Here is an 11461-nt window from a genome sequence, read left to right as displayed (position 1 = left end):
GCTGGCCAAGTTAGTGACCTTTCATCCATTTGCTTCTTGACTTGCAAAATCAGGTTTCTGTTGCCTCTGCCCTCTTTGTTGAGGGTGTGTAGCTTTTTAATTAACTCTTTATAGTCATTTTAGAGGTTCAAGGAAGGAGCAATGTAAACACAAGCTCAATATGCCTTTTTTACCCAAAAGTCTAAGGGACGACTTTATGTTCTGTTAATGCATGCCAAGAGTCCTGAATAATCAAAACAAAACAAAGAAAACAACACAGAACACAAACCTCTTACTTCTTGGCCCATCCCAGAAGTAACTTCAAAGACCCTGGGCACCTCTATAGTAAAGAGCATCTTTCTTGGGCTACAGTTAATGACTGGTAGCTTTGTGACTCCAGGCAAATGAAAAGCCCAGTCATTTACTGGTCTAGATTTCCCTTGGGGACAGGTTCAGGAAGACATCAGGTGACCATGGAGTCACTGTGTACAGCTAAGTATTTGCCTGACTATATTTGAGACTTGGCTTCCTACAAAAAACCTGGTAACTCTTTAACTTCCTGACAATTCACTCATACTGGCTTTTGCAATATATATCTTCTGGAAAAGTGTCCAAGTCCTAGAGCAACCTGAAGAGATCATGTGGATTTGAGCCATTGCCCGTGGGTCTATAAATAGGTTAGAATGTATTTGGCAATTGAATAAAAGCTAATCTTGCTGCTACTTCATGCAGCCTCATGGTTCGCACCATCCATCTTATTAAGTTCAGTTTTTCAACTCCAAAAGGTAAGGAGGCATCACAGCATGAACAACTCTGAATAACAAATGACATTTTAGGCAGATCACTTAACACAGTGAATGCTAGGCACGTAAAAAGCCTTGCTGGTGTCTTCCACTCTGTGCCCTATGCACCTACCAGTGGTGAGTGTAGAATGGCTGATTACCGTGGATTGGAAAAGTTCTGTACTTTTGGTTACAAAATTGGCAACAAATTCTGAAGCAAAAAACACCCTGCCATTGTAGGCAGCCACGCAGCTCCAAACTACAGAGATCAAACATGGGCTAAACTGTTGGTCCAGGCTCTCAGGTAACGTTGTTCCTCATGATCTGGTAGGGGATATATGGTGGTGTTCTTCAAGGCAATTACTTCAATGGGTTTCCCGATTTCACTTCTGGGAGAGAAACTCTCCCACAGATAGAAGATGAAAAGACATCCTTCTTCTTACGAAAGTAACTTTCAAGGGTGGGAACCAGGAAGACAAATGATATCAGGGAAGAGCAGTGCTGTCGAAGGGTAGAAGAATGAGCTGTCTGCCCATTATATAAGCACACATTTGCAGTGAGAAATCTGCAGGTTCTAATCTCCGCCACACCAATTTCTAGTAGTTTGTCTTTGGTCAACTGTCTTTCTCTTAACTCCATTGTCCTCTTCTGTCAAATGGAGGTGATAATAGGAGCCACCTGGTGGAGCTGCTGTGAGGAGTCGGCACAAAGGAGGTGAAGCTCCAGGTCCACAGGCTGCCCCATGAGCCCCTTAAGTATCTGCCGTGGCAGGCGATTCCTGGATGGCACATCTGCCTGCAGTCAGCTCAGAGCCACACCAACTGGGCTCCTTGTGAAGCTAGGGCTTGGGAAACAGGTCTCCCTTCTGAGGGAGCAAGGAATGACTTGCTGAACCTGAGGAGGATGTAGAGTTGACATTAAATATTTACTGAGCATGCACAGCATACAAAAAGCAATGAATTATCTCCAGGAACTCCTCACTTAGACAAGGCATTAAGCATCCACCCGACATACCCTCATTTAATCACTAATGAGGGGGCACCTTAGGAAGCCTAGTGTTGCATTCTCTGAAAACCTCCCAGGGCAGAATTTCATCTTATCACACACGCCCCGCCCCCATTTATACCCACACCGCTCACTGGCAAAGCCCTCCATCGCCAAGATAAACAGCCTCAGTGGCAGTGGATCCTGGCGGCAGAGCAGGCAGGTCTCATCACACTCAAACACCAGTAAAGCATGGAAAGTCCCTGGGTTCAGGGTTCAGGGCTGGGATGGAGCCTTGGTTCTTGTCTAGACATTTTAAATTTGTTTTTGAATGGAGAACGCTCACTCGTGTATGTATGTGTGTGTTTGTACAAGTATATGCTAATGCATATACAAGTGCACATGCATTCACACTAAGAATATGCTAACACACTTTTACTTTTAACAGTAGAAATTATTACTACAAAGTATCATTTGGATTCCATTCTACCCTGTGAAGAATATTCACCAACTCTGAAAAAAGTAAGGTATACTTTAGCATACAGATCTTGAAATTTTCCACAAAAGATGGTAATATTGCTCCATCTTTTAGATGATACTGTCTCTTAATCGGTATGACCATGGGTTTCGTTTTCTTTCTTTTTAAGTAGGCTTTATTTTTTAGAGCACTTTTCAGTTCACAATGAAATTGAGCAGAAGGTAGAAACATTTCCCATATGCCTCCTGCCCCTGCAGATGCACAGCCTCCCCCACTGGTAGCATCCCCCACCAGAGCAGGTTGTTTGCTGGAGCTGAGGAGCCTGCACTGCCATATCAGTGATCAGTCTCACCACAGTCTACAGCACACGTTAGGACTCGTATGGCCTTGTATATTCCATGGGTTTGGACAAATGTCTAAAGACATGTGACCATGGCCCGTGTAAGTAATTCTTTGACTTTACCCAATTGAAGGGATAGGACACTGACATAGACATTTCTTTCTCCAGGTTCCATGGGCAGAATTTTCTCAGCTGAGAAACAGAGTGACCTTCTTTGCTCAGAACATTTTCTAAGGAAGTAACAAGGCTCCAACTTTTTCTGAAATTTTCTTCACAGGGTCTTAACTGAACATTGTCAATAAATGAATGCATTTTTCAGAAATCGAATCTGCCTTGTTCTTCTTTTGCTCTTATATAACCAGTTGCTCAGCGTCCTATTTCTCGGCCATTTATCTTGAACTGTGCGAACTCCTATGCTTTCCAAGGTCAAAGCTATACTTTGCTGATTGAGGCTGAATAGAGCCTTGGCCCTTACCTGACTCTTGTGCCATTTCTTCTTTTCTCTTTTCACTTTGCAGAGCTGGGAGTCCTCAGACCTCCTTGTCCCTTCCCCACTGCTCCTGACTATGTTCTCCACTTTCCTTGCTACCTCTTACCTCTTAAACTCACAGGCTCGTCTCCTTATTTACCATCAAGCATCTCTTTTATCTTCAAACCATGAGTTTCTTCTTTACCACTAATAAAACGGGCTCCAGATACCAGGTAAAATAAAATCTTTACTTCTGCTGTTTACCTCCATGGCATCCTTCCCTGGGCACCTAAATGGATGCAGTTTGTTGCACTATGCATTTCTTCTCTGGATATGGTAGGCAGAGAAAGCTATAGTTTTCATTGAATTCATTATGTTTTTTTCTGTGCCAAACATGTCCTAGACTCTAACCAATATGAAAAGTGGATATGCAACAGGTCATTTTATTTTCGAGATGAAGAATCAGGTAAATATAAGGCTTTCTTGACTTGGTCAGTGGGAAAACATTCATTGCATACTGTCAAAGTGGGGCCATTCCCAGCACCTGCTGTGCTAGTGCTTCACATGCAGCTGAAGTGCTGCAAGGGAGGTATGACTATGGCAGTAGAGGTAGGGGCAACTGCCAACATGAACATACATGCTATAAGCACAGCTAAATTATCTTCATACTTTTTGAATTTAGAACTTTCACCAAGCCATAGATGAAAAACATTCCTCTGTATCCGAGACTAGGATATTATGGAGTGAACGAACGGTGAATTCAGCAGCATAAGCACTGTTGGTCATTTTCAAGCTTCATGCAGCTTGCCTCCTTCTCTAGCAACCAAAAGAACAAGAGCTCCAACCACGGAAGTTAATTCACCTTTTCAAGTTTCTACAGACTGTTCTTGTCTCTGCTTCTGTTTGGACAACAGCCATAATATTCTCATTCTAATATAACCTGGGGTCCAACAAATCTCTTCTGGATATTTCTCCCTCTTACCTTCTTCCTGCCAAAGTATTCAAAATAAATAGGTGGATCATGCTGTTTAGAGCAAAGCAAGAGTCCCTTGTTCCACCACAGACAGACAAAATGGGACTGCCTTTTCAGCTGAGAGATGACTGGTGTGCTGTTGTTTGAGAGAGAGAAAAAAAGAGAGACATCAAGCTAAAAGTAGCCTGCAAGGTCATATTTTGGTCTTGATCACCTCATGCTAGACATAAAGAATCCTGTGACCTTTGGGTGACTGGCCATAGTTCTCTGGGAACAACTTCAGCCTGGGCATCCCCAGCAACTGCTCTTGGCTTTGAGTAGGCAGGGAGATTAGCCACATATGGTGAGGAAAATGCTAGGATGTTACTTAGGATTCAAAACAAGAGGAAAGCTTCCTATTAAGTCAGAGATTTGCACAATTGTCATGTCCCAATCATCCCCACAAGATTAAGGGCCCTTTTTGACAGAATCCTCTCCATAGATCTCTAATTCCTCAGTCATCATTATGAAAGCCAACCAGTCAAGTGAGATCCATGGCCAGCAACAATCTTTCTGCATTCATTTTTCATTCCTAAGTCATATTTGTAAGCTGCAGACCTCATTTAGTTCTGAATGAAAAGATAATTTCATACCCAATGATCAGATGGGCTATTAGAGGAGGATTATATCATCTTGTTCACAATTGACAAGATCTGTAAATTGGAAAATCCTTTTCTCTTATAAACAATACTTTTATGTGTTAGTCACATTTCCATCATCATGAAGAAATACCTGAGATAATGATCTTAAAAGAAAGAAAGGCTAACTTTGGCTTCTAGGATCAGAGGTTTTAATCCATGACTACTTGGCTTTGTTAGCTTTGACCCTGTGGTAGCACAATACATCATGGTGGGAGCACATGGTGGATGATGTCTCATCTTACGGGAGACAGGAAACAAAGAAGAGAGGAAAGGAAGGGCCTGGACTCCAATTACCTAACTTTCTTCCATTAAGTTCCACCTCCTAAAGTTCCCACAATCTCCCAATAAAGCCATAAGCTGGGAACCAACTTTTCAGTATATGGGTCTTTGGAGGATATTTAGGATACAAACTATAGCACTTTTTATCCAATAAAATCTTATGTGAAGACCGCTGCGTACACCCAGTAAAAATATAATTGCTCAGATGAACAGCAAGGTAGATCAATTACTTGGTCTGCCTCACCTTGTGTCAAGGGGACCCCCAGAAACAGCCGGGTGGAAACCTTACAGCTTCCTCAGTGCATGGCCTAAAGAACTCAAAACCAGATGAGTTTCTGGACTCTTTCTTGCAATAAACTATTATTAACTAATATAGTTGGCCTCTTCAGGGTTGAGCACCATTCAGTGCTCATACACCAATTGTGGCGTAACCAGTGGAATACTAGCTAATAAATACTAATAAAATGGTTCAAAGCACACAGCCCATGTTCTCACTTCTTATGACAAGTTGCCGCTGCAGATACACTAGGCAAACATCCTTGGTTGCCTTCTTTTTCCTTGATCACTTATTTTTTTCTTTCCACCATGTTTTGCTTCTCTTTCTATTTTTTTTTTAATTTTAGTAGTACACATGTGTAATACGTAATGTTCACATTCCTTGTGGGGACTTGGTACCTGTATATAACATATCTAATTCCTTTTTTCATCCCCTTTCCCCTTTCTATTTTATATTCCCTTTTGCTTTGCCCCTTTTTCTGTTTTCCTTGGCCTCTTTCTTCATTTAATTCTTTCACTTTGTTTCTTTCCTGGTTACTTTTGGCCTTTTCTCAGCTTCTATCTGCTCCTTCTGTATCAGTCAGGCTTGGTATGGTTACACTGCAGTAACAAATGTCCCTCAAATCTCAGATGCTTAAAACAAAAAGGGTATTTTCCACCTTTCCATGTGTTCATCACATTGTAGTCATGCAGATATCTAGGTAATGGACCAATCATCATCTTAAATGTTGCTATGAAGAAGTGAAAATTTGGGGAAGCATATATTATTTCTTGAAGCTTCCACCTAGACATGAGACATGCATCATTTTCTTTGTATTTGATTGCAAAAGCAAGTTACTCAGATACACTTGACACTGGTGGGGGAGAACATTTCTATCATATGCCTATAATGATAGAAAGTCCAAATACATGGAAATACCCCCAAATGAGCACAAGTAACAATGTTTGTGTTCTGCCCGTTTATTTTGTAATCCTTCTCAATAGTTTGCTTTTAATTTTCTTTCTTCCTAGCCCTGTCTCTTGCCCTCTTTTGTTATCCCTTTTTGAGAAATATCCATTATTGGCAGAAATATGAACTTCATGGTTTTTAATGCATAAAGTCTGTTTAAACACGATAATAGTCCTCTAAACAGGTGAGAAGTGGTGTGTTGACCCACAGTTCCTTGGCCCTAGTTCAAGGTCCTCCTTCACTAAAGGATGCTGGACTGGTTGACACTGCTGTTTTCCAGGTGCTGGTGTGAAGGCCAGGCCACTTAGGACTCACCTGAGCTTGCTCTACCTTCTTCCTCTCTATGTGGCTCCATATTAATAAAGGTACTCATCACTGAGCTGCTCCCAAAATAAGAATACAACCATTCAACTATACTTCATAAATATATAGTACATGGACAAAGTAAACATAAAAAGTGTTTCTTAGCATCAATTATAGTTAGCATGACTCTCCAGAAACAGCTGCATTGTAAAATTATCAGAAAATCCCAAGGCAAAGGTGAATCTTAGCAATAAAACATTATCTGAGTGTTGAAGAAAGGCAAGTACATTTATCTGAGTATAAATGTTATGGATTTCATCTGTGCCAGGGGCCAATAAAGCAGAATCAAGTACCCTTACTATTCCTGCCACCTGTTCTCCTTGCTGAAGAGTCATATGCAGGTTTGCAAGTTGATTCTCTTCCTGAGTAGCAGTATCTCTAGGTCATTAATGAATTTGGGAGGTGCTGATGGCAGGAAGGTCCTTCAGCAAATTCTTTCATGTTATCGCAGTGTTGAGATTCAAGTTAGCCAGTAATGATGTGGCATGTGATTAGTCAGCTTTCCTATTGTTGGGGCAAAATGCTCGATGCACACTTTAAAGGCGGTAATAGTTTATTTGGCTCATGGCTTCAGAGGTTTTGGTGCATGGTCAGCTGGCTGCTAGGTAGAAACATCATGATGGAAGAGTCTGGTCATCTCATGGCAGCTCATTTCATGGAATCTGAGAAGCAGAAAGCAGGGGAAGAGTATCAGAGAGGAAGGAGCCAGGGGCCTGATATAGGACTCAAAGTCATGCCCTCCTGGCCCATGCAGGTACACTCAGAAGTGTGCTTTATGTCTCTCAATCAAGCCAATCAAGTTGACAAGTAAAATGAACTATCACAGGTATGGTCCAACACACAGTGGTCTAATATTGGGAACAGATTCATGTAAATGATTGTTTTATGATGTCATAAAGGACTTGGGAAAGCTTCTTCAATGGCTTCCTCAATGTTAACTATGCTAACAAAATTTTACAACTACAGAACTTTTTCTTTGGGAGCAAAGGCTTTTAGTTCTTTAAGAGCCAATAAAAAACAAAACAAAACAACAACAACAAAACAAGCATAGCTAGAAGTCACACGTGGGTTTTTACACTATCACATACTAACACCACATTGCAGAGTTCACTGACAGCATGAATCTGCCTAGCCAGGTGGTTGGATGAGAGGTGAAAAAGTCTTTGGCTCTAAAAGGATATGATTGGTGCTTCTGTGGAAAGAAATAGGAGCAAAGATGCCACCTTCTCATTTTTTCAGAGGAGCTGCTCTGATTTTTCTCAAAGAAAACCAGAAAATTTTCTGTGACAAAGGGACAAAAGTAAGTTTTTCAAAGCTGCATGTTAGTTTTATTCCTTGAGCTCCTAGTTGTACGTCAGACTTCCTCTCAGGGAAGTCAATAGGTTGCGATTTCCTGGAGAGTGTCCCTTCAAATTGTTAGTTTGAGATGGAGGAGAGCAAGCAGAAGTGGAGGTCAGGCTGAGAGGAGGGAATTATGAAAGCTGAGAGTGTAGGAGAAATACAGGTATGGGCGTGTGCATGACCCATTGGCAGCCAGCCAGTCACGACTATTTCGAGACAGCTTCAGAGACTTGCTCAGGTGGAGGGGTGGGGAATGTAAGGGTGAGTGTCTGGCAGTTAGTCTAGGTTTCTCACCTCTCAGCTGCAAAGAACTAGGACTTGATCACTGCTGAGTTTCCGTAGCAGTTATAAACACTTTCAGATGTGTAACTTAGATGGAAATTGTTTATCTAAGGCTCTCACAGCCAGCATTTTGAGGATTCTATTTACACCAAGAAGAAATCAAGGGTAAAATGTTATGTCAACAAAAAAGCTAAGTTCCCTCCTTTGGAGGAAATCAAGTACTACTGATTAATTGAAAAAAATGCAAAAGCACCAATACCTTACCTTTACTAAACTTTTCTATTAAATCAACCACTTTCTACTCTTTCATGTGCAGCTAACAATAAATACATACAGTTATAATATCCATTAATTCTTATTCAGTGAGAAAGTTAACATCCCTTAGGTTTGCTTTTTTTGTTTCCCTTCTTCCCTTTCCTCCTTTGTTAATGTTCTACCTAGATTTTTGGGTTTTTTGTTTTGCAAATTAACCTTCTCTCTAGTTTAATCCCTTAGGTAGAAAATATTAGCAGTGCTTTATTTTAGGGAAGTGAGTACTCTGAGATGTAAAACCCAAGGAGAAAAGGTGATCAAGCTCTGGCCTGCCTCTACAGCGTGACTGCTCCTGAGGTCTTCGGTCACAGCTGTCTGTCCTCTGCAGAAATCTCTGCCCTCCATCTGCCTCCTAAACTGACAAACAGCTCTGGGAGATGTAGTAGCTAAGAACTCCAGTTCTGCATGGGAGTGACTCACGTAGCAGAGAATGTGAGTCATTCTGTGCTCCAGGGGATTGTACATGCACTCACAGCTTCGAAAGATCATTTCTTTAGCTGGCCCTCCCCCTTCCCATAAGATCTTGGAGAACTTCAAACAACATTAAATGATCCTATAGAGTGAAAGAAAGTAGTGACAAGGTGTATGCAAATTGTAATGGGCACAGATGCTTTAAACCAATCAAGCCATAATATATTTACATTTCAAGACAGGAAGAGAAAAATATGAGTGCTACTTTTAAATGAGGAATATTCCGTGTCGAAATCAATACAAAGAATTCTAACATGTATTATCTCCTCTAAATGAATATTACTTCCTCCAAAAGAACTGGCACAGTTGCTTTTGGGGGGATTTTTTGAGCTCTTGCAGATGCTTTAAAATTGATTTGCATTTCATGTGGTTTTTTGTTGTTAAGTTACTGGACATACATCATGTACTCAAACCATTACTAAATGCCAACCTCTATTCCCTCCTATGAGCACGCTCAAGAGACTCTGCAACTAGAGCTTGTGTCTAAATGTCAGAGGTAGGACAGGTATAAAGGACAATTTTGACGGCAATTCAGGATTAAAATAGTTATCTTTGATTTCTTCTCCTGTAATATCTCTTTTCAGAACACTTGTATCTTTTCCATTGCCCAAAATAAAGCTTATTATTTTTCATGAAAGAAAAAACTGAGTTTTAAAAATATTTCCAAAGATGTTAAAGTATAGTCACTATATATTATTAGAAGCAAATATGTTCTTTTCATAAAGGACAATATGAAAGCCTTTCTAGACATTATTTTTGTCAATCTGCTGGAGAGAGAGAAAGAGATTGAGAGAGAGAGAGAGCGAGGGAGAGAGGAGAGAGATGGGCACATGGAGTATTTCTCAGAAGCCAAACCAACGAGAAAAATCTTCGGAGAGATAAACATTATGTCATGTTTCTGAAACTTCCTGATTATACTTAAAGCAGACCATCTGTCCCCAGTGACGGAACTCAGTGCATGAGACCTTGAGGAATGTAACTTTTTGTAACATTTCTGAAACATGGAATTTGTTCCCTGGTAGTCCAACTTTGTAGCAAATCTGTTACCCAGGTGTAAATTTAGAAGCATCAGAGTTCTTGGCTCCATGAAGGAAGAATTTCAATTCAGAGGAGGCACTCTGGACTCTAACAAGAGAATGGCTTAAAATCAAACTGCGCAGGCGCAAGGACCCGAGTTCGATCCCCGGTACCAAAAAAAAAAAAATCTAAATTACTCCAAACAAACCAGGATGCAACATAAGGGAAGTAAATGGAGAATTCGGCAACAAGGAAGGTGAATTCCAGGTGCTCTTACCACTGGGAGGAAAATACTGTGACTACAAACAAAAATGAAGCTCATCAACAAGGTCCAAATGCCAAATCTATGGTCCAGTATTGAAGAGCATTCTCTTTTTCACCAAACACATTTTCTTAGGCATTGTTTACTACATGAGTAATTCAAACTTAACATGACATTCACCAAAGGGATGTGTGCCTGTGTGTGTGTGTGTGTGTGTGTGTGTGTGTGTGTGTGTGATCATCAGTCCTCTACAAAGAGGCAGATGATGATACTGGGGAAAAACAGGTGTCAAACATAGAACTGCAGTAATAAATCATGGTAAAATCCTGAAGGAGAATAAAAATGGGATAATGGGGTGAGAAAGTCCTGCAAGAATTCAACAAGAAGACTTTGAAGCAAGAATTGGTAAAGTGGTGGGCAAAAGTGCAAAGTGGAGCAGGCTGGGAAAGTTGAAGTAACAGAAACTCTTGAGCTTCAGATTTCACGTAGCTTTAAGAGAAGCAAGAGAACAGGTCCAACCTGCAGCTAAGAGTAGAGATGAATTTAACAGGTGTGCTGCATGTAAAAACCAAAGGGGCAAGAAGGCTGAACGGGACATAGAAGAAGGCCAGAGGAGACATTGCATGGTCCCTCCCGCCTTGGGTGCTGCTTCTGCTCTCTCAGCTGGGGCTGAAAGTCAGCCCTTGAATGGGCTGGACGGCTTCCACATCTGCCCAGCAGAGGCCCCTGGCTGTGGTGTCCCCAGGGTCTGAGACGATGTCCTCTGCATGCTTCTAAAGACGGACCACACCACATAAGAAGATTCTTTCCATTTCACATTCAGCATCTCCCTCAATGCACTTGACATTGTGGTTGGGCATCAGAAGGACTGACCAAAATGAATCTGACATATTCACAATATGCTTAATAGCCACTGTACATGTGGCAATTATCCCTAAATAGGACTTATAAATCATTACATTGCTTTTACACTGCCAAACCTAGGTTGCAATTTTCCATTTCATTAGATTTATCATAGTCAACATGGTATAGTATAATGAATGCCATATACCCATTGCTTAGAGTTTTAAAATGTTAACATTTTGTCGTACATACTTTATTATTTATCTTGATGCAGTGTTTAAAGTAGATTTCAGACACTGTGACATTTTACTCTTGAAGACTTTAGTAGTAGCTCTAACAACTAACATTTGGCTATATAATAATATTGTGATGGCACTTAAA

Source organism: Heterocephalus glaber, unplaced genomic scaffold (assembly GCF_053883595.1).
Source record: "Heterocephalus glaber isolate CG9 unplaced genomic scaffold, H.glaber_assembly_v1.0 deba00001577, whole genome shotgun sequence".
NCBI classification, from domain to species: Eukaryota; Metazoa; Chordata; class Mammalia; order Rodentia; family Bathyergidae; genus Heterocephalus; species Heterocephalus glaber.
This window is presented reverse-complemented; position numbering follows the sequence as displayed.